Source organism: Zingiber officinale, chromosome 10B (genome assembly GCF_018446385.1).
Source record: "Zingiber officinale cultivar Zhangliang chromosome 10B, Zo_v1.1, whole genome shotgun sequence".
NCBI classification, from domain to species: domain Eukaryota; kingdom Viridiplantae; phylum Streptophyta; class Magnoliopsida; order Zingiberales; family Zingiberaceae; genus Zingiber; species Zingiber officinale.
Window position 1 is genome coordinate 85,155,582 of NC_056005.1, and position 24,701 is coordinate 85,180,282.

At 38.2% G+C, this 24,701-nt stretch overlaps 1 pseudogene; it reads right to left on the bottom strand.

Moving 5' to 3' along the window:
- Positions 1-3,354: 3,354 nt before the first annotated feature.
- Positions 3,355-24,701, bottom strand: part of LOC122029238 — a 52,717-nt pseudogene continuing 31,370 nt past the window's right edge.

The following is a 24,701-nucleotide window of genomic DNA, read 5'->3' on the forward strand; positions in this document are numbered from 1 at the left end:
AGTGGAGCTTTACAACTATCTTAGATTAACAACTGCTTAGGTTGTAACTAAGTAAAATATCTAGCCTTCTTACTTATTGTTTTTGTAAGTTGTTATTTCTTATAATGTTAATTGTTTATGCTTAACTAACTTGTATGTAACCTTGATAAGTTCAAAAAGCAAGAGATATTTCTAACTATAATCTCAGGGTTATTCACTCCCCCTCTATCCGACTTATATGGACCAACACTTGGTATCAGAGCTCAACCACCTCAGAAGGACTAACTATCAACTGAAGCAAGAAGATGATGGCCAGAGCTAGCATCTACCCGCTAAAATTTGAGAGGTGGTTCGCGCTATGGAAGCGAAAAATGGAGGTATACTTTAAAATTGATTTCGATATTTTACTAACTATGAAATATGATTTTGAAGTACCTATAGATGAGAATGGAGAAGAAAAGGAAGAGCATCACTAGAACAAAAAGCAACATACTAAGTTCATGGCAAAAGTAAGGATGAATTCCACCTCCTGAGTGTGCTACTATCTCAAGATATCAACCAAATTGGCACTTACAACTCAGAGAAAGAACTTTGGGAAAAATTATTAGAGTTGCATGAAGGAACCTCGGAGACCAAGTTGGCGAAAAGAAATGTGCTTTGTAACAAGCTCAACAATCTACGACTAGAAAAAGGAGAGTCAGTTGCTCAATTACATTTGAAGCTTAAAGAGTTGATCACCAGACTAACCAACCTTAGAGAAACAGTAATGAATTGAGATTCTCTAAGGTATGCCCTAAATGTTTTTCCAGGAACATCGACATGGACACCTATAGTAGACTCCTACTATATCTCCAAGGACCTCGAGATAAATATGCTAGAGAATCTGTTTTCAACTTTTGAACTTCACAAGTCTTGATGTGTAGATCTTAAAGATATAAAAAAAGTCAAACAACAACATTTCCCAAAAGGTCAAGAAGGACACACTAGATTTCCACACATCCATCGATGAAAATGAAAAAGCTTATGTGGTAAGAAAATTTTCAAAGTTCTTTAAAACTAATAAATCCAACAAGTCTCAGGCTAAAAAGCATCCACAGAGCAAGAGAAGAGTCTGATGCTATAATTGCGATAAGGAAGTACACATAAAAGAAAGGTTTCTGAAATTAAAAGGCAGACAAAGGATCAAGTAAGCCGAAACAAAGGAACCTCAAAGCAACTTGGGACAAGATGTCATCATCCAAATCTGAGACGAAACAATATGCTAGGCTAGCATTAATGGAGAGTCACCAAATGGAGAGCATCGACGAAGGGGGAGCTACTTCAAAGGAAAGTAATGAAGAAGGGGGAGAGTCAAACTTTGAGACTGACATGGTAAGTGAGGTATGTCTTCTTCCTCCTAACCAACTTTATGAAGGTATAAAATTAATGTTTGAATCTATATGTAAACTCAAGTCTAAGAATAATAAATTAATAAAGAACAATATGGAGTTAACAAATTATTTTAGCTAAAACATGTCAATTAAAGTATTTTGATAAAATGCAAAATTAATTGAACAAATAGAAAAGTTAGGAAAAGATTTTGCACGTTCAAACTCATATGCCCCGCAAAATAACCTTAAAAATTTTAGAGGATTAAATTGGTATTTTAGATTTCACAATGGCCAAATTTAAAAAGTGACTCAAAAAGTTATTCAAAAAATTTATCTTTTTAATACAGTAGGTAGAAACTTATATTGGGTGCTCAAATCATGTTTAGTTTGATTTAATTAATTTTTATACATGCTAAAATAAAAACTTAGTTTAATCTTGTTATTATTTAGGAAAATTAATTATTTCATATATCTACTATTTATGTTTTCTGTTTAAATATTTTTATTTGAAAATGAAATTCATTTTTTTTTAGATCAAATATTTTCTAGATTTTTTTGATAATTATCTTATTTTTATAAACTTTTAATAAAAAATGTATTTTAAAATTTTAAAATTCTTTCTGAGATTAATTTTAAAATTTTTTATTTTTTGGGAGATTATTATTTTATTTTGAATGTTGAGAAAAATTAGAAAGATTTTTTAAGTTAAAATTCATTTTTAAACATTTAAATTCAAAAATAATTATTTCAGTTTAAAATAAAGTATTTTGGTCAAAATAAAAATAATTTTTCATGAATATTTTTTTCTCCTGATCCTACTCTTTCTGTTTGACCATGACAAAAATTATCAACATTTTTCCAAATATAAAAATAATTTTAAATTATTTTTTCCAAAACTGAGGTTTAATTGACAAAAATTATTACTTTTGACAATTCATTTTGATAAAAAAAAAAATATTCCTAAAAACTCTATTTTAAACCCCAAGAAATTTTTCCTAAATTTTTCTATAAGTTTTCATTTTTTTTATTTTCTTGATTTGATAAAGGGGAAGAAAAATGTATGGGTTAAGTTAAGGGGGGATATATTGAAAATACTTTTATGTTTGCATTATTGCAAATTTTTTCCTGTACTTAATAATGTGAAATGTTATTTTATTATTTGTTATCTTAATTTAACTTGGGTTGATGTATATCGAAAAATAAAAGATTATAAGTACTTCGAATTAATTTTGATATGGTCAACTAAGTGAAATTAGGTCCTGTTGTGTTTGATGTCTTATGTCTAAGTATGAAGGAGTTTAGGAATATAAAAAGTTAAGCAGAAGACGTGGCTAGCGAGAAAGATGGAACAGGAAGCAAGTCGACGAACTCGGTGCATCCGAGAGACGAGATGCTGCAGAAGAATACACCAGTGAACGAGAAGAACGTGCATAATATTCGAGGGTTGAGAAACCAGGGAGAAAATCTGCTCGAGAAGAAGGTCGAAGTTGGGTTTAAGTGAACTCAACTACAGACGGTCGGATAATCACTCATAGAAGAGTGAGGAAGAGTTAACTAGTTTTTGGAAGTTAACTGGTCAAATTGTCGGGTTGGAGGTGCCCTTATGCCTTTTGGTGGGGATCTAGTGCACTAAACACACGAAAAGCGCAGCGAAAAATTTATCTATACCCTCTTCAGAAGATCCATATGAAAGAGAAAAATACATATCTAGATCCTTTCCAGAATATCCATACAAAGGATTGAATAATGTGATAACAAACTCAGTCATTCTGTCACGTTCTAGTAGATGACGACATGTAATATCTTCCCATTGTTTCATACAGGATATGGAAGAACCGAAGAATCACACATCATTAGACGCAGTTGTTTAGCTGCAGAAGGAACTGCCTCTTGTTGATTAGGACCCATAGTTTTATATCCTTACATTAGCCTGGTATACATAATTGGAACCCCTGTAAAGACAGTAATTGCATCTTCTACTGTGTTTCTATCTTTAGGGTATGAATCACACCATCTTTGCCATACACTTTGACCTCGAACGTACACTAAATTTTGGCATGAACTCAACCACTGATCCTGCATAAAGAGGTGCAAATAATTAAAGCATTGAAGAGACCATGCACATGGTGTAATGGTAGACAATGCAGAAAGTGGTCATAACATGTATACTCCCAAGCTTCAGTCAGAATTTGGACTAGAGAAATTATGCTGTTGTGAGTGTGGACAACACCTTTAGGTTTACCAGTTGTACCACTTGTATAAAGAATCAGAGCAGGATCATCTCCTTTCAGCAAGTTTGAATCCTCAATTTTCCTGATCGCGTCGGCAACCAAATTAGCAGTCGTTTCCCCTGAATATTGTTTCAAAATATCTCTTGATGGCATACTGGCAAGAGTTCAAAATATTTCTTCATGATTCCTTGATGGTCTTGAGTGCTCAATGTCATTGATATGTCTGAATCATTCATGGCATACAGAATTTCTGATTCTGGATAGCTGAGTGCAAGAGGAACTGCAACTCCTCCACTAAGCCATGTACCAAAGACTGCTGCAACAAATTCAGCAGAAGGTTTAGCCACAATCCCTACCCGGACACCATTAAGATACCTTGGACTATTAACAAATACAATTGATTTTGTGCACTCTTCTTTTGCATTTATGGCGTCTGCACCAAGCAATAAGTCTGAGATGCTTAAAGTAGAATCAATGAGTTAAACATCCGTATAGTTTTTTCTGCTCGGCCCTTATAGCAGCACATTCTTCGGTTATAGAGACATGAGCAAGAATTGCTTTAACAGCCTCCATATATCAATGTACTAGAGGATCTAGTAGTTTGAACAACTTCATTGAGAGCTTCATCCACCTCATCATTGTTGGTGCAACATCCCTCAGGTCAAGGTTGACCTGGTTGACCAAGCTTGAGTCTTGGTTTGGGTTTCGATGTTTGACAATGCAAGGTTGATTGAAGAAGAGTCAAGTAGGTCAAGGATGACCGGATACTTGACTGGGAAGTCCTAGTGAGTGAAGCTAGGCAGGAGGAAAATCCTGGTGAGTGAAGCCAGGTGAAAGACCTAGTGAGTGAAGCTAGGCAATTGGGAAGTCCTAGTGAGTGAAGCTACGCAGGAGGAAAATCCTGGTGAGTGAAGTCAGGTGAAAGACCTAGTGAGTGAAGTTAGGCAATTGGGAAGTCCTAGTGAGTGAAGCTAGGCAGGAGGAAAATCCTGGTGAGTGAAGCCAGATGAAAGACCTAGTGAGTGAAGCTAGGCAATTGGAAAAGTCCTGGTGAGTGAAGCCAGGCAAGAGAAATCCAGATGGGTCAAGGTTGACCAGACATCTGGTGAGAGTCCAAGTAGGTCAAAGGGATTGACCGGATATTTGACACGAGAAACAAAAGTCCAAGTAGGTCGGAGGGACTGACCGGATACTTGGCAAGAAGAGAAAAGTCCAAGTGGGTCAAAGGGATTGACCAGACACTTGGTGAGAGAGTCCTAGCTGGTCAAGGGTGACCGGATGCTTGGTCTTATGTACCAACAAGTCATGGTTGACTAGATGTTGGTTTAAGGGGCTTTGGACTTGGTTTTGGGCAAAAACCAAGATCTGGATTGATCAGCCGATTGATCCAGCAGGTTTGGATTGATCCGTGGATTGATCCAGCAGGTTTGGATCGATCCAGCAGATCTGGATCGATCAGTGGATCAATCCAGAAGATCTGGATCGATCCGCCGATCGATCCGGTAAGTCCCCGCGAACAGAACCCCTTTGGATCGATCCAGAGGTCCCAATCGATCAGTGGATCGATTGGGACGCTGCTGCTTCGCGCGATAAGCGTTGGATCGATCCGTGGATCGATCCAGGCGTTTTTCCATAGCACAGAGGCGCTCTGGATCGATCCGTGGATCGATCCAAAGCCTCCCCGATCGATTGGGAGCATTCCAATCGATCGGGATTCGACCGTTAGCGTCGATTTAAGCCGCAGGCGTTCATTTCCTTCGGCATCTCTTCACCGATTCATTCCAGATTCATCACAGCTCCTCCCCAGCACTCTCTAAGCTCCTCACCGCCAGTTCTTGAAGGTTCTTGGAGGTTCATCCAAGTCAAGAGGCGAGTTGCAACGAGAAGAAGAAGAAGCTAGGGTTTTTACTGCATCTCTTGTAAGCTTTTGCTTATTCTTTACTACCCTTTCTTCTACTTGTATTGAGAGTCTTGTAGGGCTTCTCCGCCTTTGGTAGTTACCGAAAAGGAGTGTTTATTAGTGGAGGTGTGTGTGTGTGCGTGGATCCTTGGACTAGTCACCTCTTGTGAGGTGGATACCAAGTAAAATCCTATTGTTAGTATTGTTGTAGTTTGTTTCTTTGTATTCCGCTGTGCATCACTTTGAAGAAACAAGCAACGAAGCTCGACGAGCACACGCGAAGCTATTCACCCCCCCTCTAGCTACTTTTCGGTCCTAACAGTCATAATCATAAATTGTGTTCCTATTCAAAAGTCGAAGAGATGAAAAATCGGAGATGTGGCGCTCCTGCTAGTATTAACCCTAGTACCAATTATGAGATGATTGTAAAAGGCTCATTTTGTATCATATATCATTATTAATAAAAGACAAAGTTTGTTATTATATTTATTTCAGTTCACTGCCAATTGAATAAGTATAATAATGTCCTTGGGTAGTAGGTTCTTATCTACAACATATCAATTGGTTGAATTAATAGTGAGATATTGTAGATATACATGGAAAACTACTCTTAACTATTCCTAGTCAAGTATTAATATGCAAGGACAATATTAATGCGTTGAGACTAGCATGTAGGTCAACAGATGACTTAATCTTACAAGTCATGGATATGAAATATCAGGTTAACACATGGATATATATTAGAGAATATATACTGAATGACCCTCCATGAGAATGTTTTATGGATAGTTATATGAGTGTCATAAACATTCTCATATGACTATTGGTATGAATAGTCCTTACACCTGAAGTCACTACAGTTCCCTATATAAGGATTGTGTACTTTGGTATCGACAAACGTCATCTGTAACAAGGTGGACAATAAAATCGATCACTGGATATGCAATGAATTATGCGGAGGGATGTGAGTGATGTAGATGGGATCTATCCCTTCCATATGACGAAAGCGATATCTGTGGGCCCCTTGATTAGTAAGACGCAAGAATGCATGGTCATGCTCAAATGAGTCAATATGCAATATTGAGCTTATTTGATTGAGTGTGTCTACTTAGAGATCAAGAAACATAAAAATTGATAAGAGGATGACACGTTCTATACCTCATTGATCAATCTAGATATCAAGGATAGAAGGATTGAGTCATACAAGATAATAGACACAGAAAGGTTATGTCGGATCTCGACATTCTCGCCACTTGGATAGCAATGATGCATTGCTAGATGCTACTCATTGCTTATGTTTCTAAAATGGTTTTAGATACATTATCAATATTACGAGAGCCTATTGGGTCACACATAAAGAACATGTTGATTTGGAGATGGATTATGGGGTTAAGTTTAATTCGAATTATACACATTGAGTTAGACTCGAATGAATTCGGATTAGACTTATTGAGTAATGGGTTAGACTCATTGGTTTATTGGGTTAATGGCTTATTGGGTTAATGGTTAATCCAATATTCTAAATCCAACCCATTAAGATTAATGAATATTAATAGAGATTAATATATCATTAATCAAAAGAAAGATCAAGAGACAAAAATATTTTGTATTCATTGGATGAATACAAAAGTCATTTGTAAAAGTAACCTTTAGGTGAAGTTATCTTTTTGGTAAAGTAATCTTTTTGGTGAAGTAACCTATTTGGTAAAGTAATCATTTTGTGAAGTCACCTTATATAGATGAAGTGACCTTTTAGATGAGTGTGCTCTTCTTGGCTTTTGCTCTTCTTCCTTCTTCCACTCTTGGCCAAAACTTCCATAAAAGGTTGCTAGCACAACCTTTGGTTGTTTCTTTCTCCATTTTGTGAGTTCGTGAGACGGATGGAGAACATGTTCATGTGGATACCATAGAGGGTGGACGTGTTGATCGTGCTGAGATCTACATCCTAAAGAAACGTTACTGCCGGGATTGTGAAGGGCACTCAACAAAGGTATAACTTTCTCATGTAGAAAATTAGTACTTAGTATATGGTTTCCTTTTGCATGGATCTTCTGGATAGGAACTTATTTTTCCGCTGTGCTTTTCGGCATGTTTAGCGCTATAGTTCCTTCAGTGGTATCAAAGCCACTTGCAAATGCATATACTAAGTTGTAGTAGATTTTGATATGCGATATTGAAATGCATGAGATTTTACTATAATTTAAATGATTATGAGTAAGATTTAGGCCAACGGTCTCGACTAAAGTTTTGTGGGTAGCGAGGTCTCGGGCATAGCAGCAACTCAAACAATGAGTATGCAACTCTGGGGCGATACCCCCTCACCCCGCATAGGGCACTGCCTCTTTGAACTCGCTCGCTAACTGGCTAGCGGGACCGTCGTGGCGTTGTGACTCATAAGTCTTTGTTTAAATCATAGTAGATTTTATGTCATAAAATATTATGAATGTTATGTGACATGGTGTATGGTTATGGCCCTTTACCCCGATGTGATTGGATGTGTGTTGTAATTTATAATACGGCATGCGTGTCGTGCCTCTCCTCTTTCACTTCTGTTGTAAATTTAGACTACCCTCTAATGTAACTCAAGGTTTTTTTAGGTTTTGTAATGTACAAATTAGAGAAGAACAAGTCTACTGGACGACGGTGAAAATGGAGGAGGACAACAACAAATGACGATCGAGGAAGCACTTGAAGAAGATGCTTTGACCTAGGTTGACCTTACAATATTCTCATTGGCTTGATAAGATCATAGAAAATGGGGTCATAACCATGTTACGTTTATTTTATGCATATATGTGATGTATGCCATGATATGCGAATTTTGTATGCGATGCATGTGTAGTTTAATCATGATTAGGTCTTTTTAAATATGCCTACCAAAGTTCGATACTCACTACTACCTCGATCATTTGTAATCAAGTTTAACAAAGCAAAGTGACTCGTTTTATCTTAGTAGAGTGCGATAGGACAATAATGATGTCTAACTATTGAACTTTGGGTGTGACTTAACTAAGTTGAGAACTTAGAGGCATATCCTATATAATGTAATTCAATTATACTAGTCTTGGGTGATTAGCCAAAGTTAACTCAAGATGTATTATAATGTGGATTTCATAAGATGGGCAAATGAACAAATAGTCTTGTTCACCTAATGATACAAGAGTTACATAGGATGTAATTGGTAAACGTTGTCTACCTAAGTTATACAAATCTTGGGAGATTAGCCAAAGCTAGCTCAAGAAAAGGTATAATATGGATCTTGTCCAATTGGTACATGTTGCCTACCTAAGTTATACTAAGTCTTGGGTGATTAGCCAAAGCTAACTCAAGATGAGCTATAATATGGATCTTGTCCCACATGAATGTTATCGCAATTGGATTTGAAGCTGGTAGTGTGGGTAAAACCACATCCATGACTTGCTTCTACCAAAGCTTTACAATTTAGTGGGAGAATCATTTAATTAAAGTCCTAGTTAAATGATCAAAATATGATACTTATTTCTGTATTTTATTGTTGTAGATCACCATGTCATCAAATACGTCAAATACTCTCTCTCTCTCTCTCTCTCTCTGCGATCTGTCCTTGATAAGGACAAGCTCAATGGAGCTAACTTCCTGAACTGGTATAGAAACATTAGAATAGTTCTCAAACAAAAAAGAAAACTGTACGTCCTAGAGCAGCCTATTCCTGAAGCACGCCCACGACTACTACTAGAGCTGATAAGGATGCTTATAAGAAGCATAATGATGATGCATTAGATGTATCATGTCTTATGCTCGCCATCATGAACTCTGAGCTTCAGAAGCAACATGAGAATATGGATGCTTATGATATGGTTGAACATCTTAGACAACTATATCAAGGACAAGCAAGACATGAGAGATTTGAGATCTTCAAGGCTCTATTTCAATGCAGAATACAAGAAGGAAGTCTCGTAGGGCCTTATATGCTCAAAATGATCGGGTATGTGGAGAACCTACAACGATTGGGATTTCCACTAGGCCAAGAATTGGCCACTGACCTTATTTTGTAATCATTGCCTGAAATCTATAGTCAATTTATCATGAATTATAACATGAATAAAATTGACAAGTCATTGTCTGAGATGTTGAACATGTTGAGAACTGCTGAACTCGACCTTAAGAAGGTAAAGCCTAGTATCATTTTGATGGTGCCAAAGGGAAAAGGCAAGTGGAAGCCTAAAGGTAAGGGTAAGACCCAAGCCAAAGGCAAAGGCAAGACTCATGCATTGAAACCTAAAGGCGGGGTAGCTAAGGAAGGAACCTGCTTCTACTGTGGTGAAAAAGGACACTGGAAGCGGAACTGCAAGTTATACCTAGAGGAAGTGAAACGGAAGAAAAGTGAGACTTCTGCCTCAGGTATAAATGTTATAGAAGTCAATCTATTTATTTCTTCTTCATGGGTATTAGATACCGGGTGTGCATCTCACATTTGTACTAATATACAAGGGCTGAGAAATAGTATGTCTTTGACAAAGGGCAAAGTGGACCTACGAGTAGGCAATGGTGCAAGAGTTGCTGCTATAGCTGTAGGAACATATTCCTTATCTTTGCCCACTGGGCTTGTTTTAGAACTTGAAGAGTGCTATTATGTGCCTGTCTTAACTAAGAACATCATCTCTGTTTCTTGTTTGGACAAGAAAGGATTCTCATTTGTAATAAAGGACAAATCTTATTCCATTTATTTCAATGAAATGTTCTATTGTAGTGCACATCTCATGAATGAACTCTATGTTCTAGACTTTGACAACCCTATCTATAACGTAAATATCAAACGGTTCAAGTCTAATGATTTGAACCAAACATATCTCTGGTATTGTCGCTTAGGTCACATAAATAAGAGTCGCATATCCCAACTCCATAAGGATGGACTTTTGGACTCATTTGATTTTGAATCATATGAAGTATGTGAATCTTGTCTTCAAGGCAAGATGACAAAAACTCCATTTAGTGGGTATAGCGAAAGAGCTAATGACTTGTTAGGACTCATACATATTGATGTATGCGGTCCTTTCAGGATAGCAGCTAGAGAAGGTTATCATTACTTCATTACTTTCACTGATGATATTAGTAGATATGGATACGTGTATCTGATGAGACACAAGTCAGAATCCTTTGAAAAGTTCAAAGAATTCAAGAATGAAGTACAAAACCAACTTGGTAAGCGTATTAAGATACTTCGATCAGATTGAGGTGGGGAATACCTTAGCTAAGAATTTCATGACCATCTCGTTGAGTGTGGGATCATATCTCAACTTACTCCACCTAGCACACCACAATGGAATGATGTATCAGAAAGGAGAAATCGTACATTATTAGATATGGTACGTTCGATGATGAGTTAAACAGAACTTCCTACTTCCTTCTGGGGATATACTCTAAAGACAGCCGCTTTCACACTTAACTTCGTTCCATCTAAGGTTGTCATAAAGATACCATATACAATATAGACTGGGAAGAGCCCCAAGATGTCTTTCATGAAGATTTGGGGTTATGAGGCTTACGTCAACGATAAGTCTCAGATAAACTAGGACCCAAATCAGAAAAGAGCTACTTTGTAGGATATCCCAAGGAAACAAAGGGATATTACTTCTATAATCCCACACAAGACAAAGTGTTTATTGCCAGACCTGGTGTCTTTCTAGAAAAGGAATTCATTTCTAGAAAAACTAGTGGGAGTCAAGTCGATCTTGAAGAAATTCAAGATACACAAACTAGCACCGAAGCCTTAATGGAAACTGAACAGGTACCACAAGATATTATGGATCATGATTTTGTTACACCACAAGAAATTATGGAGCAACAACCTGTTCAAGTAGTACAAGCTCTACGTAGATCTGATAGGGCCCGTCGTCAACCTAAGAGATATTCTTTTCTCTTATCTGACAATGGTGATGTAGTGCTAGTTGGTCTCAACGAGCCTACGTCTTATCTGGAAGCTGTACAGGGCCCAGATTCTGAGAAGTGGCTAGATGCCATGAGATCTGAAATGGAATCCATGTACACTAACCAAGTATGGACTTTGGTTGATCCACCTGAAGGGATCAAACTCTTTGGGTGTAAGTGGGTCTTCAAAGTGAAGACTGACATGGATGGGCATATGCATATCTATAAAGGTAGATTGGTAGCTAAAGGTTTCAAGCAAATTCATGGTATAGATTATGATGAAACTTTTTCACCAGTTGCGATGCTCAAGTCTATTCAGATTTTACTTGCTATTGCAGCTTACTATGATTATAAGATCTTGCAGATGGATGTCAAAACTACATTTCTTAACGGAAATCTACTCAAGTCTACTCACTTCTATTCGGATTTTACTTGCTATTGCAGTCAATACCATGAATCTGCTTGAAACCTTTAGCTACTAAGCAACCCTTATAGATAAATCCATCCATGTCAGTCTTTCTCTTAAAGACCCACTTACACCCTATGGGTTTTACACCCTCAGGTGGATCAACCAAAGTCCATACTTGGTTGGTGTACATGGATTCCATCTCGGATCTCATGGCTTCTAGCCATTTCTCAGAATCTGGGCTCATCACAGCTTCCTGATAGGAGGTGGGCTCATCCTCTATGAGCACAACGTCATCATGGTCAGACAAGAGAAATGAGTATCTCTCAGGCTAACGACGTACCCTATCAGACCTGCGAAGAGGTATGTCTACTTGAACTGGTTGTTGTTCCTCAACTCCTTGTGGAACAACATTATCCACAACACTTTGTGGTTCCAGTTCAACTTCCATCGAGGCTTCTGTGTTATGGTCCTTATCTTGAACTTCTTCAATATCGAACATACTCCCACTAGTCTTTCTAGAAACAAAATCCCTTTCTAGAAATACCCCAGTCTTAGCCACAACTATCTTGTGTTGACCGGGAATGTAGTGTTGGATCGAGACGTGCTAGAGGGGGGGGGTGAATAGCACTCGTGGCTAAATCATTCGATTCGTAAAACTATCGGAGTAATTAAGCAGCAGAATAAAACAAAGTAAGCACACAGAGACAAGAGGATTTTTACTTCGTTCGGAGCCTTGATCGACTCCTACTCGAAGGCCCGCGATCCTTGATCGCTTTCCGTAGGCAACAACTATAAGCTCGTTAAAAGATTACACTTATGAGTACAAATAAAAGCTATAAATATTATACCGACAACAAGAGATGTTAAATCTGAAGCTTCGGGTCGTCGGACACTTGTAGCAGCACTTCGGAACGTCTTTTGGAGCAGCACGTTGATGAAAGATCACTTGGAATTCGTTGTTCTGGTGCTGCTGCTCGAGACCCCTTATAAAGGGTGTTCAAGGCGCCTTGAAGCCCTTCAAGGCGCCTTAAACAGGCCGAGTCACCCGCGGAGATCAGCACAGACTTGGTCGAACTTCATCCAGTTCAAGGCGCCTTCAGCCTACCCAAGGCGCCTTCAACCTTCGACCCAAGGCGCCTTGAACTTCATCTAAGGCGCCTCCAACCTTCTGCGCTGGCTTTTCCTGGTTCGCACCCGAGGTGCCTCCAAGCTCCATGGAGGCGCCTCGGACACTGTTCATCCGAGTTGTAACTTGCTCCTTTGTTCCTGAAAAATGTGTTAGTCCCAAACACATACCCTGCAAAACAAAGTTAGCACAGAAACATAATGAATGATAATAATGAAAGTTTCGGACTGTCCGGGTCGACTTTGGGTTTCCCCGGAAACTCTAGGTCGACCCGACGCCTCTGTTCCCTCTACGGGGACACGTCCTCACCTACTCCACTCGGAGATTATTACCTGTTGCAGCACGATCTTCGGATCGATGGACTTTTGCTCAGCACTCGACGCTTCCGGACTTTCTGCTGGACATCCGCTTCCCGGCTAGTCCAGTCTTTCACCTGATTTGCGACACCAGGACTTTGCACATAGGGTTACCACCCCCTAGGACTTTTGCCTGAAGCCATCGACCTGCCAAGACTTTCCGCATAGGGTTACCACCCCCTATGACCTAGGGTTACCACCCCCTAGGGTTTTCCCTTTGCCTAACCGCAGCTAGGACTTTTCTCCACCTAGGGTTACCACCCCCTAGGACCTAGGGTTACCACCCCCTAGGGTTTTCACCTGCCTAACCGCAGTTAGGACTTTCCTGAAACCTTATTCAACATGTTAGATAACAGAGAATCTTAACTTTGAATCCCTTTGCCATTATCAAAACTTAGGTTCAGTCGTCGGATGCTTCCTGCACCAACAATCTCCCCCTTTTTGATTATGGCAACAAAAATTCAAAGTTAAGAAAATAATGCCACTAAAAGATAAGCATGAAAATACAAGCATAATGATAGTTAAGTGCAGAGCTAAATTAAGTGCAGAGCTCCCCCTTAATATAAAGACTCCCCCTTAATAAAAGCTCACTTTTTAAAATTTGAATTTCTTTCAATTTTCTTTAATTCTTTGAATTTGAATTTTCTTCTACTCTCCCCCTTTGCCATATATCAAAAATCAATTGAAAGCAAGTTTTAAGATTTTAAGAAAACAATCTTTTCGAGAGAAGGAAGAAGAAGGCTTGTGAAACTTAGTTAAACGGAATATTTTTCACCTAAGTTTAAAAGGCTAATATATGGATTATTTCGAATGATGTCTTTAGCCACTTTTGAGATTTAGTTGTTTTTAGAAAGACATACCTAACTAAAGTTAGAAAAACTTAGCTAGATTTTTTTTTAAAAAAAAAATTTTGGAGCCAAGTTGTTTGTAGAGAAATTTAAAGTCTCAATTTACTTAGCAAAAGTCTTTTGAAAGCAATGAGTTAAATTTTGCGAGTAAAGAAATATGTTTTTTAATACTTTTAACTTAGAAAAGTATTTTAGCATTTAGAGTTAAAATTTGTAAGGTGGCTAAGTTTGAGAAAGTTTGAAGGTTGCTCTATGAGTCACTTTAGCTAAGTCTTTTGCAAACAATGAATGTAAGTTCGGTTTAAAAGGTACTTAGCGTTAAAACTTAATTTTGAAAAGATAGGAGTAAGAATTTGTTTTTTTTTTTTTTTTGGATAAAGAGGGAGTGACTAAATGTTTAATTTAGGTTATCTATTTTAGTTGGTCTTTATGTCCAAGCATGAGGTTAAATAGATTTTAAGTTATCTGGATTGTTTTGTTCAGGTATCAGAGCCCTAAAGTATGAGCATGCTCAAACTTCAACTCTCCATTTCCTTCAGGACTAATTCCATATTCTTGTAAGTCTAGTAAGTTTAGGGGAGCAAGATTTTCAAGTTAGTTTTTCAAGTATTTTTCAAAGGATTTTGAAATTAGTTTTCCAAAGATTTTTAAAATGATTTTGAAAATAGTTTTGAAATTAAGGTTTAAAAGATTAAACTAATTTTTCAAAGATTTTGAAATTATGTTTAAAAATAATTTAAAAGATTTTGAAATGATTTTGAAATTAAGTTTAAAATGATTTTGAAATGATTTTTCAAATAATTTTGAAATTGATTTTGAAATGATTTTAAAATAATTTTGAAGTTGATTTTTAAAAGATTTTAAAATAGTTTTGAAATTGATTTTGAAAATATTTTAAAATAATTTTTGAAATTAATTTTGAAAAGTTTTTGAAAAGAATTTTCAAATAATTTTGAAATTGATTTTGAAATGATTTTGAAAAGATTTTTCAAATAAATTTTGAAAAGATTTTGAAAAGAATTTAAAATAATTTTGAAATTGATTTTGAAAAGATTTTAAAATAATTTTGAAATTGATTTTGAAAAGATTTTAAAATAATTTTGAAATTGATTTTGAAAATATTTTAAAATAATTTTTGAAATTAATTTTGAAAAGTTTTTGAAAAGAATTTTCAAATAAATTTGAAATTGATTTTGAAATTATTTTAAAATAATTTTGAAATTGATTTTTAAAATGATTTTAAAATAATTTTGAAATTGATTTTTAAAAGATTTTAAAATAATTTTGAAATTGATTTTTTAAAAGATTTTAAAATAATTTTTGAAATTAATTTTGAAAAGTTTTTGAAAAGAATTTTCAAATAATTTTGAAATTGATTTTGAAATGATTTTGAAAAGATTTTTCAAATAAATTTAATTGATTATAGAATTATAGTTATGAGTTTAATTTGAATTTTAAATTCCTTAGTCATCTCACCCGATCTAAGTTTTCAATCAGGTAATCCTATAATTTTTGTGAGATGAATTGAGGTTCAATTTAAGGGTTTGGTTTAACTTTGTGTTAGATTTAGATTTAGTTTTGGGTTCAACAAGTAAGCATTCTTTGGATAAACTTCTGGGCTATGGTGAGTCACAAGGAACTCATTAAAGTAACCATGCCTTCGAGGTTTTCCAAATAGTCCTACCCACTGAACTTAATACTAAACCTTGGTCTAACTAGTTAGGATCCATTTAAGGGTAGCTTCAGTCAGTTCCACTTGGCCAAATGCACCAGGTCGAAGCCATATCTTCCTAGACATGCGATGCCCAAGCTTCCCTAACGTACTATCATCCAAAAACTTCACCAGTACTGTGGTTCAAGTTAAACTTATCCCGTTTTAATCTAACCTTAATTACCCTACCGGGTAATCTATTCTTGTTTTACCCATTTCGGGTAAATTAGGTTCAGTTACCCTATCGGGTAGTTCAGTTGGAGGTGCCAGCTAGTTTGGATCCTCCATCTATTTTTCAAATTTTTTTTAAATTTAATTTCGAATTTTGAATTTTGAATTTAATTTCGAATTTTGATTTTAATTTTGAATTTTAAATTTAATTTCGAATTTTGAATTTTAATTTCGAATTTTGAATTTTAATTTTGAATTTCAAATTTTAAATTTAATTTTTAAATTTTTAAGATTATTTTTCTTTTTGCTCCCCCTGGATCATAGCCTCGATATGGTCTATCGAGGTAGTGTATTTGATCTTTCGGGACCCAATATTGACCAAGTCCAACTTGATTGACCAAGTTAGACTTAGGTACCCATGCTTGGACTACCTTTATATTATTTCTATTAACTAATGATAAATACGATTTGTATTTCGTTTTGGTCTTAAATCCAAGTCCGGCTTTGTTGTAAATGGCTCGCTGTTTTCCAAGAATCAGATCCAGATTCTTGGAACCCAAGGTGAACCGTTCCAATGTGTTCTTGAGTTCTTTAATTTGAGCTTTCAGATTGGAATTTTCTTCCTTAAGTTGTTGGACTTGAGTTGAACTTCCAATTTGAACTGACTCAGTTAAAGAACTCGAGTCAGTCGCTTCCTTAAGGGTTGTCACCTCCTTTTGGAGCGACTTAACCCGGACGTTGGATTTAGCCAACTTCTTAAGCAAGTATGGAATTAAATTTTGCGAGTCATCTAAGTTAATACTAGACATTAAAGCACTTACAGTGGTTTTGGGTCCTTCTGAAACGGATACGGATCCGTGGCTTCGCTCGGACTCGGTGTCTGATTCGCTCTCGGTCTCTGAATCGGACTCGAAGTCGGACTCGGTGTCGATAATGTTCGCTAGTACTGGTAGAGCGAGAAGGCTCGGTTGCTCTTCAACGGATCCGGATTCATCTGATGACTCAGACCAGGTTGCTTTCAACATATGTTTCTCTGTCTTACTTGTACCTGCAACCATCGTAATACCTTCCTCGGCCGAAGTAGTATCATTCTGTTCATCCAATTCAAATAAATCATTTAAATCATGTTTACTTGTGTTTGACATACCTTCGTGAAGTTCTATCAGATTCTCCCACAGCTCCTTGGCGCTTGAGAATGGGCCGGCACGATTCAGCTCCTTATTCGTTAAGCCGCACTGAAGTGTATACGTTGCTTTTGCGTTTGCTTCTACCTTTTTGATAAGGTTCGCCTCCCAGTTCTCGTACGGTAGTGGCTTGCCAACACCGTCAGTTGGCAGGTGAAGCCCGGTTTTGACGATCATCCAGACTTCAAAGTGAGTCTGGAGATACGCTTCCATCCGACCCTTCCAGTCTCCGAAATCATCTCCGGAGAAGAGCGGTGGGCGAGCAGTGTTATAGCCTTCTTGGAGAGCCATTGAATCTTGCACGAAAAAATGAGCAAAAAAACTTGTCCTAGGACTTAATCCTGGATTAGTAGTGTGGTAGAACGATAGAAAAAGAAATTTACGAGTTTCAAGAAAAAAATAATAAAATAATAAAAAAATATTATTAAAAAAATATTTAAAAATATTATTTCAAATTTTGTCAAATTCAATATTTTATCAATACTAATAAATCGTGAAAGGATGAAAATGTATTTTTTGAAAATAATTTTGAAGGGAAAAAAGCGAAAGACGTAAGGTTTTATTTTTACCCTATAAACACGACAAAGCCACAAAAAAAATGCTTGAATGGTGGTTGCACCAGTTCAAAGCGACCCCGCTCTGATACCAATTGTTGGATCGAGACGTGCTAGAGGGGGGGGGGGGGGGGGGGAATAGCACTCGTGGCTAAATCGTTCGATTCGTAAAACTATCGGAGTAATTAAGCAGCGGAATAAAACAAAGTAAGCACATAGAGACAAGAGGATTTTTACTTCGTTCGGAGCCTTGATCGACTCCTACTCGAAGGCCCGCGATCCTTGATCGCTTTCCGTAGGCAACAACTATAAGCTCGTTAAAAGATTACACTTATGAGTACAAATAAAAGCTATAAATATTATACCGACAACAAGAGATGTTAAATCTGAAGCTTCGGGTCGTCGGACACTTGTAGCAGCACTTCGGAACGTCTTTTGGAGCAGTACATTGATAAAAGATCACTTGGAATTCGTTGTTCTGGTGCTGCTGCTCGAGACCCCTTATAAAGGGTGTTCAAGGCGCCTTGAAGCCCTTCAAGGCGCCTTAAACAGGCCGAGTCACCCGCGGAGATCAGCACAGACTTGGTCGAACTTCATCCAGTTCAAGGCGCCTTCAGCCTACCCAAGGCGCCTTCAACCTTTGACCCAAGGCGCCTTGAACTTCATCTAAGGCGCCTCCAACCTTCTGCGCTGGCTTTTCCTGGTTCGCACCCGAGGCGCCTCCAAGCTCCATGGAGGCGCCTCGGACACTGTTCATCCGAGTTGTAACTTGCTCCTTTGTTCCTGAAAAATGTGTTAGTCCCAAACACATACCCTGCAAAACAAAGTTAGCACAGAAACATAATGAATGATAATAATGAAAGTTTTGACAGCATTCGAACTGTCCGGGTCTGACTTCAGGTTTCCCCCCGGAAACCCTGCCAGTGCGATCCTCCAGATCGACTGGACTTTTGCTCAGCACTCGACGCTTCCGGATTTTCTGCTGGACATCCGCTTCCCGGCTAGTCCAGTCTTTCACCTGGTTTGCGACACCAGGACTTTGCACCTAGGGTTACCACCCCCTAGGACTTTTGCCTGAAGCCATCGACCTGCCAAGACTTTCCGCATAGGGTTACCACCCCCTATGACCTAGGGTTACCACCCCCTAGGGTTTTCCCTTTGCCTAACCGCAGCTAGGACTTTTCTCCACCTAGGGTTACCACCCCCTAGGACCTAGGGTTACCACCCCCTAGGGTTTTCACCTGCCTAACCGCAGTTAGGACTTTCCTGAAACCTTATTCAACATGTTAGATAACAGAGAATCTTAACTTTGAATCCCTTTGCTATTATCAAAACTTAGGTTCAGTCATCGGATGCTTCCTGCACCAACATGTAGAAGTAATATCCCTTCGTTTCCTTGGGATATCCAATGAAATAGCACTTGTCGGATTTGGGTCCTAATTTGTTTGAGACTTGACGTCTAACGTAAGCCTCACAACCCCAAATCCTCATAAAAGACACTTGGGCATCTCTCCCAGTCCATATCGTATATGGTGTCTTTATTACAGCCTTAGATGGAACTCGGTTGAGAATGAAAGCTGTTGTGTCTAGTGTATAACCCCAAAGAGATGTAGGAAGATCTGTGTGACTCATCATAAACCGTACCATATCTAATAGGGTACGATTCCTCCTTTCGGATACACCATTCCACTGTGGTGTTCCAGGAGGAGTGAGTTAGGATAGAATCCCACACTCAGCTAGATGGTCACGAAACTCATGGTTAAGGTATTCTCCACCTCGATCTGATCAAAGTATCTTAATACTCTTGCCAAGCTGGTTTTGTACTTCATTCTTGAATTCTTTGAACTTTTCAAAGGATTCTGACTTATGTGTCATCAGGTACACATAACCATATCTACTGAAGTCATCAGTAAATCTAATGAAGTACCTATAACCACCTCTAGTAGTGACATTGAAAGGGCCACATACATCACTATGTATAAGACCTAACAAGTCAGTCGCTCTCTCACTATGTCCACTAAAGGGAGTCTTGGTCATCTTGCTTAGAAGGCATGACTTGCATGTCTCATATGATTCAAAATCAAATGAGTCCAGCAAACCATCTTTATGGAGCTGGGATAAGCATTTGTCATTTATATGACCTAAGCGACAGTGCCAGAGATAGGTTGGGTTCATGTCATTTGACTTGAACCTCTTGGTACTTATGTTATAGATAGGGCTCTCAAGATCTAGAATATAGAGTCTGTTCATCAGAGGTGCACTACAATAGAACATTTCATTTAAAGAAACTGAACAACATTTGTTCTTTATAATAAATGAAAAATCTTTCTTGTCCAAACAAGAAACTGAAATTATGTTCTTAGTTAAAGCAGACACATAACAACAATCATCCAACTCTAGTACAAGCTCAGAGGGCAGAGATAGAAAATAAGTTCCTACAGCAACAGCAGCAACCCGTGCTCCATTGCCTACGCGTAGGTCCACCTTGCCCTTCGTCAATGCCCTGCTATTTCTCAGCACCTGCACATTAGTACAAATGTGAGAAGCACATCCGGTATCTAATACCCATGATGAAGAAATAGATAGATTGACTTCTATAACATATATACCTGAAGTGGAAGTCTCACTTCTCTTCTTCTTAAGATCTTCTAGGTACACCTTGCAGTTCCTCTTCCAGTGGCGGAAGCAGGTAGCATCCTTGGCGACCCCTCCTTTAGGCTTCAGTGCCTTGCCTTTGCCCTTGGCTTGGGACTTTCCCTTGCCTTTAGGCTTGCCCTTACCCTTGTGTTTCTGAACCATCAGAATAGAGTTAGGCTTAACCTTCTTAAGGTTGAGCTCAGCAGTTCGTAACATACTAAGCAGTTCAGGCAGTGGCTTGTCAATTTCGTTCATGTTTTAGTTCATGACAAATTGACTGTAGCTCTCTGGCAAAGACTGCAAGATCAGGTCAGTGGCCAGCTCTTGGCCAAGTGGGAATCCCAACCTCTGTAGATTCTCTATGTACCCAATCATCTTGAGTACATATGGACCTACGGGAGCCCCATCTGACATCTTGCACTGAAATAGTGCCCTTGAGATCTCAAATCTCTCGTGTCATGCTTGTCCCTGATATAGTTGACGAAGATGTTCAACCATATCATAAGCACCCATTAACTCATGTTGTTTCTGAAGCTCAGAGCTCATGGTCGCGAGCATTAGACATGATACATCTAATGCGTCATCTTGATGCTTCTTGTAAGTATCTTTGTCTGCTCGCGTGGCATTGGCAGGAGGAGCCTCCGGAATGGGCTGCTCCAGAACGTACAGTTTACGTTCTTGGGTGAGAACTATTCTTAGATTCCTGTACCAGTCCAGGAAATTTGCTCCGTTGAGCTTGTCCTTGTCAAGGACAGAACACAGAGAGAAGGTGTTCGTGTTTGACCTCATAGTAATCTACAACAAAAAAATGCAGAAAATAAATAAACATCATATTCTAGTAATCACTTAATTAGGCCTTTTAATTAAATGATTCTCCCACTGAATTCTATAATTCATGTGGGACAAGATCCACATCATACTACGCCTTGAGTTTGCTTTGGCTAAATCGCCCAAGACTTAGTATGATCGGTAGGTAACTAATTACCAATTACATCTCTATGCAACTCTTGTTTATAGGATCAAGATCCGCATTTATATTAAAACTCGAGTTAGCTTTGGCTAATACGCCCAAGAGTTAATATAAATGTGATTGTGACCTATATACCAACCATTGGAAAATGCCTATAGTTAAACTCGATCCAATTGAGTTAACTAGTTACTCAATCTAATTGAGTTGTACTCACCCATGCGTTGATAGGCAAGACCAAAATTGTCCCTCCGTACCCTACCAAGATAGTATGCGTTGCTCTGCTTTGGCAGATTCAACAACAACATGCGATCGAGGTAGTGATAGGTATCACGGCATGGAAGGCATTACGAGTTGACACGATTGAGATCTAATCTAATCGTCGAGGTGTATCGTATACGCGATTTAGATCTAATCTAATCGTTAGGGCGCATCATGTACGCGATTTAGATCTAATCTAATCGTTAAGGCGCTAATTAATTACTATTCTAGCATGCATCACATATACACACACACAAGCAATTAATTATATATTTTGTGATTAGTCATGGCCTTACTACGATCTTCTCAAGCCAATGAGAAGATCAGATAGTCAACCTAAGGTCAATAGCTTCTCAAGCTCCTTCCTTTGGCCACCTTGTGTTGCTCGCGCCCTCCTCGTAACTCCGTCTCGAGTGGACCTTCCACCGCTCCATTTTGTACATTACAAAAGTGAAACTTGAGTTACATTTGAGTCTAAACTAATTTACAACAGGAAATAAAAATAGGAAAGGCACGACGCGCAGGTCGCGTATCACATACAACACGCACATCACAAAAAATGGCACGCAGGCCATAGTATGAATTACAACACAGAATTTCCAATCTAATTGGGTCTTTTGGGCCATGACCATCACAAAATAATACATAATTCTAAATTATGTAATTTCTATAAATTTCTGTAATTTTCTTACAATTTTTACAAATTTTTTATGAGTAAAAATTTCCTGCGGTCCCGTTTAGCGGTTTTCGGGTGCAATCGCAGAACGAAGCCCCTTGCGGGGTCAGGGGCAGCGCCCCTACCCGCGATATAACCATCTCAAGTGTTCCTAAGCAATCCTACAGCGCCTTAGTCTGCTGTCCCAAAAGGATTTGGGGCGAAACCTTGCCGTTTCAGAAATATCTTCTCGGTAGTCGAAGCCTACAAGTGTCTAAACACTTGTGCTTCGCTTCTATGAGAAAATTACCCATAAAATCAATAAAAATCATAAAAATACAGAAACTTACAGATCTATAGAATTTCATAAAATTCAAAATAAAACATGTATACGCTTCGCACGTGGCTCTGATACCACTGTTGGGATTTTCGGGCCGTAAAAACCGCTTTTACGTTGCGGAAACCCCGAAATCCCTGCCACCGGATCCGTGCGAAGAATAAAATTTCATATACATATTTTCTACTCCTAGATCTACACTAGATCTACAAGATCAGAGGGTATACCTTTGAAGCGAAGCCCTTCACGTAATCTCGCTCGTTCTAGGTTCGCCGGATCTCGAGAGTATCAAGGTAGATACTCCTCTATGCGTATCCACACGAACAAATCGATGGAGGAGAAACTTTAGAGTGTGCTAGCACTCTATGAAGTTTCGGCCAAGGGTGGAGGAGAGGGAGAGAAGAAAGAGCTTGAGGAAGAAGAAGATGGAGTTATCACACAAAATGAAACTCCTCACAAGCACTAAAAGTGGCCAACCACTTTTCATGAGGAGTTATATACTCCATGGAATTTCAAGAGTCAAAAACTCTTGATCTCCCTCATGAGGTGGCACACACATGTGCTAGCCTTGATGATGTGGCACATCACCATTAGCCACTTAATGCCAACTCACCAATGAGGTGGCAAATGGTCAAGTCAAACTTGACCCTTCATCTTCCTCTCAAGTCAAGTCAAACTTGACCACTTCTCTCCCTTGGTTGATCTAATCTAACCATTAGTTCAAGTCAATTTTAATTTAATGAATCTCTATTCATTGAATTAAATTAATTAAATGAGTCTAAGTCCAAATTAGACTCACTTAATACATAAACCAAATTGAGTCCAACTCAATAGCACAATTTGGATTACTCTTAATCCAATTTGGTTCATCACATGAACCTAATCCTTTAGGTTCATCAAATGAACCTAATCTCCATCTAATTGTCCTTTGTGTGTGACCCTATATGTTCTTATAACGTTGGCAATACTCCTAAACCCATTTAGAAGCATAAGTAATGAGCGGTATCTAGCAACACATCATTACTACCCAAGTTATAAGAATGTTGAGATCCAACATCACCTTGTGACTACTAATTGTGACTCCTCACAATATATGACAAGTGTCCTTCTATCCTTGACATCTAGATTGATCAATGTGAGGCATAGACCGTGTCATCCTCTAATCAATCTAAATCTTGAATCCCAAGTAGACTCACTCAATCAAATGAGCTCAATATCTCATATTGACTCATTTAGGCATGGTCATGCACTTAGTGGTCTCACTCTATCAAGAATATCGATGTCACTCCCGTCATAAAGGAGGGATAGATCCCATCTACATCACTCATATCCCTCCGCATAATTTGTTACATACCCAGTAATCGCCTTTATAGTCCACCTAGTTACGGGTGACGTTTGACGAAGCCAAAGTACGTAACTCCTTATGTAGGGAACCATGGTGACTTTAGGTCCAAGGACTAGTAGTCATACTAATAGCCACATGAGAAAGTATATGACACTCATATAACGATCCATGATACTTTCTCATGGCGGGTCATTCAGTATACATTCTCCAATACATACCCATGTGTCAACTTGATATCTCCATATCCATGACTTATGAGATCAAGTCATCGAGTTGACCTACATGCTAGTCTCGTCGCATTAACATTTTCCCTGAATGTTAATACTCGACTAGGAATGATTAAGAGTAGTGTTCCCTATATCATCTCACTATCGATTCAACCAATCGATTGATATAGGTAAGAACCTTCTACTCAAGGACGCTATTATACTTAGTTATTTGGCACCAATACAAGTAAGTATAATAACCAAAAACAAATGCCTTTATTTATATACAAGAATATGATACAACGAGTCTATACAACAATCATTAAATAATTGGCTCTAGGGCTCTAACTAACAGTTAGGGTATGTGTTTTGCTTAAATAGTGGTGTTGTGAGCTGGAAGAGTTCAAAGCAGGACACAGTAGTTGATTCTACAACAGAGGCCGAGTACATTGTTGCTTCAGCTGCATCAAAGGAGGCTATTTGGATCAGGAAGTTCATTACAGAGCCTGGTATTGTTCCTAGTATAGCAAACCCAATAGACCTCTAT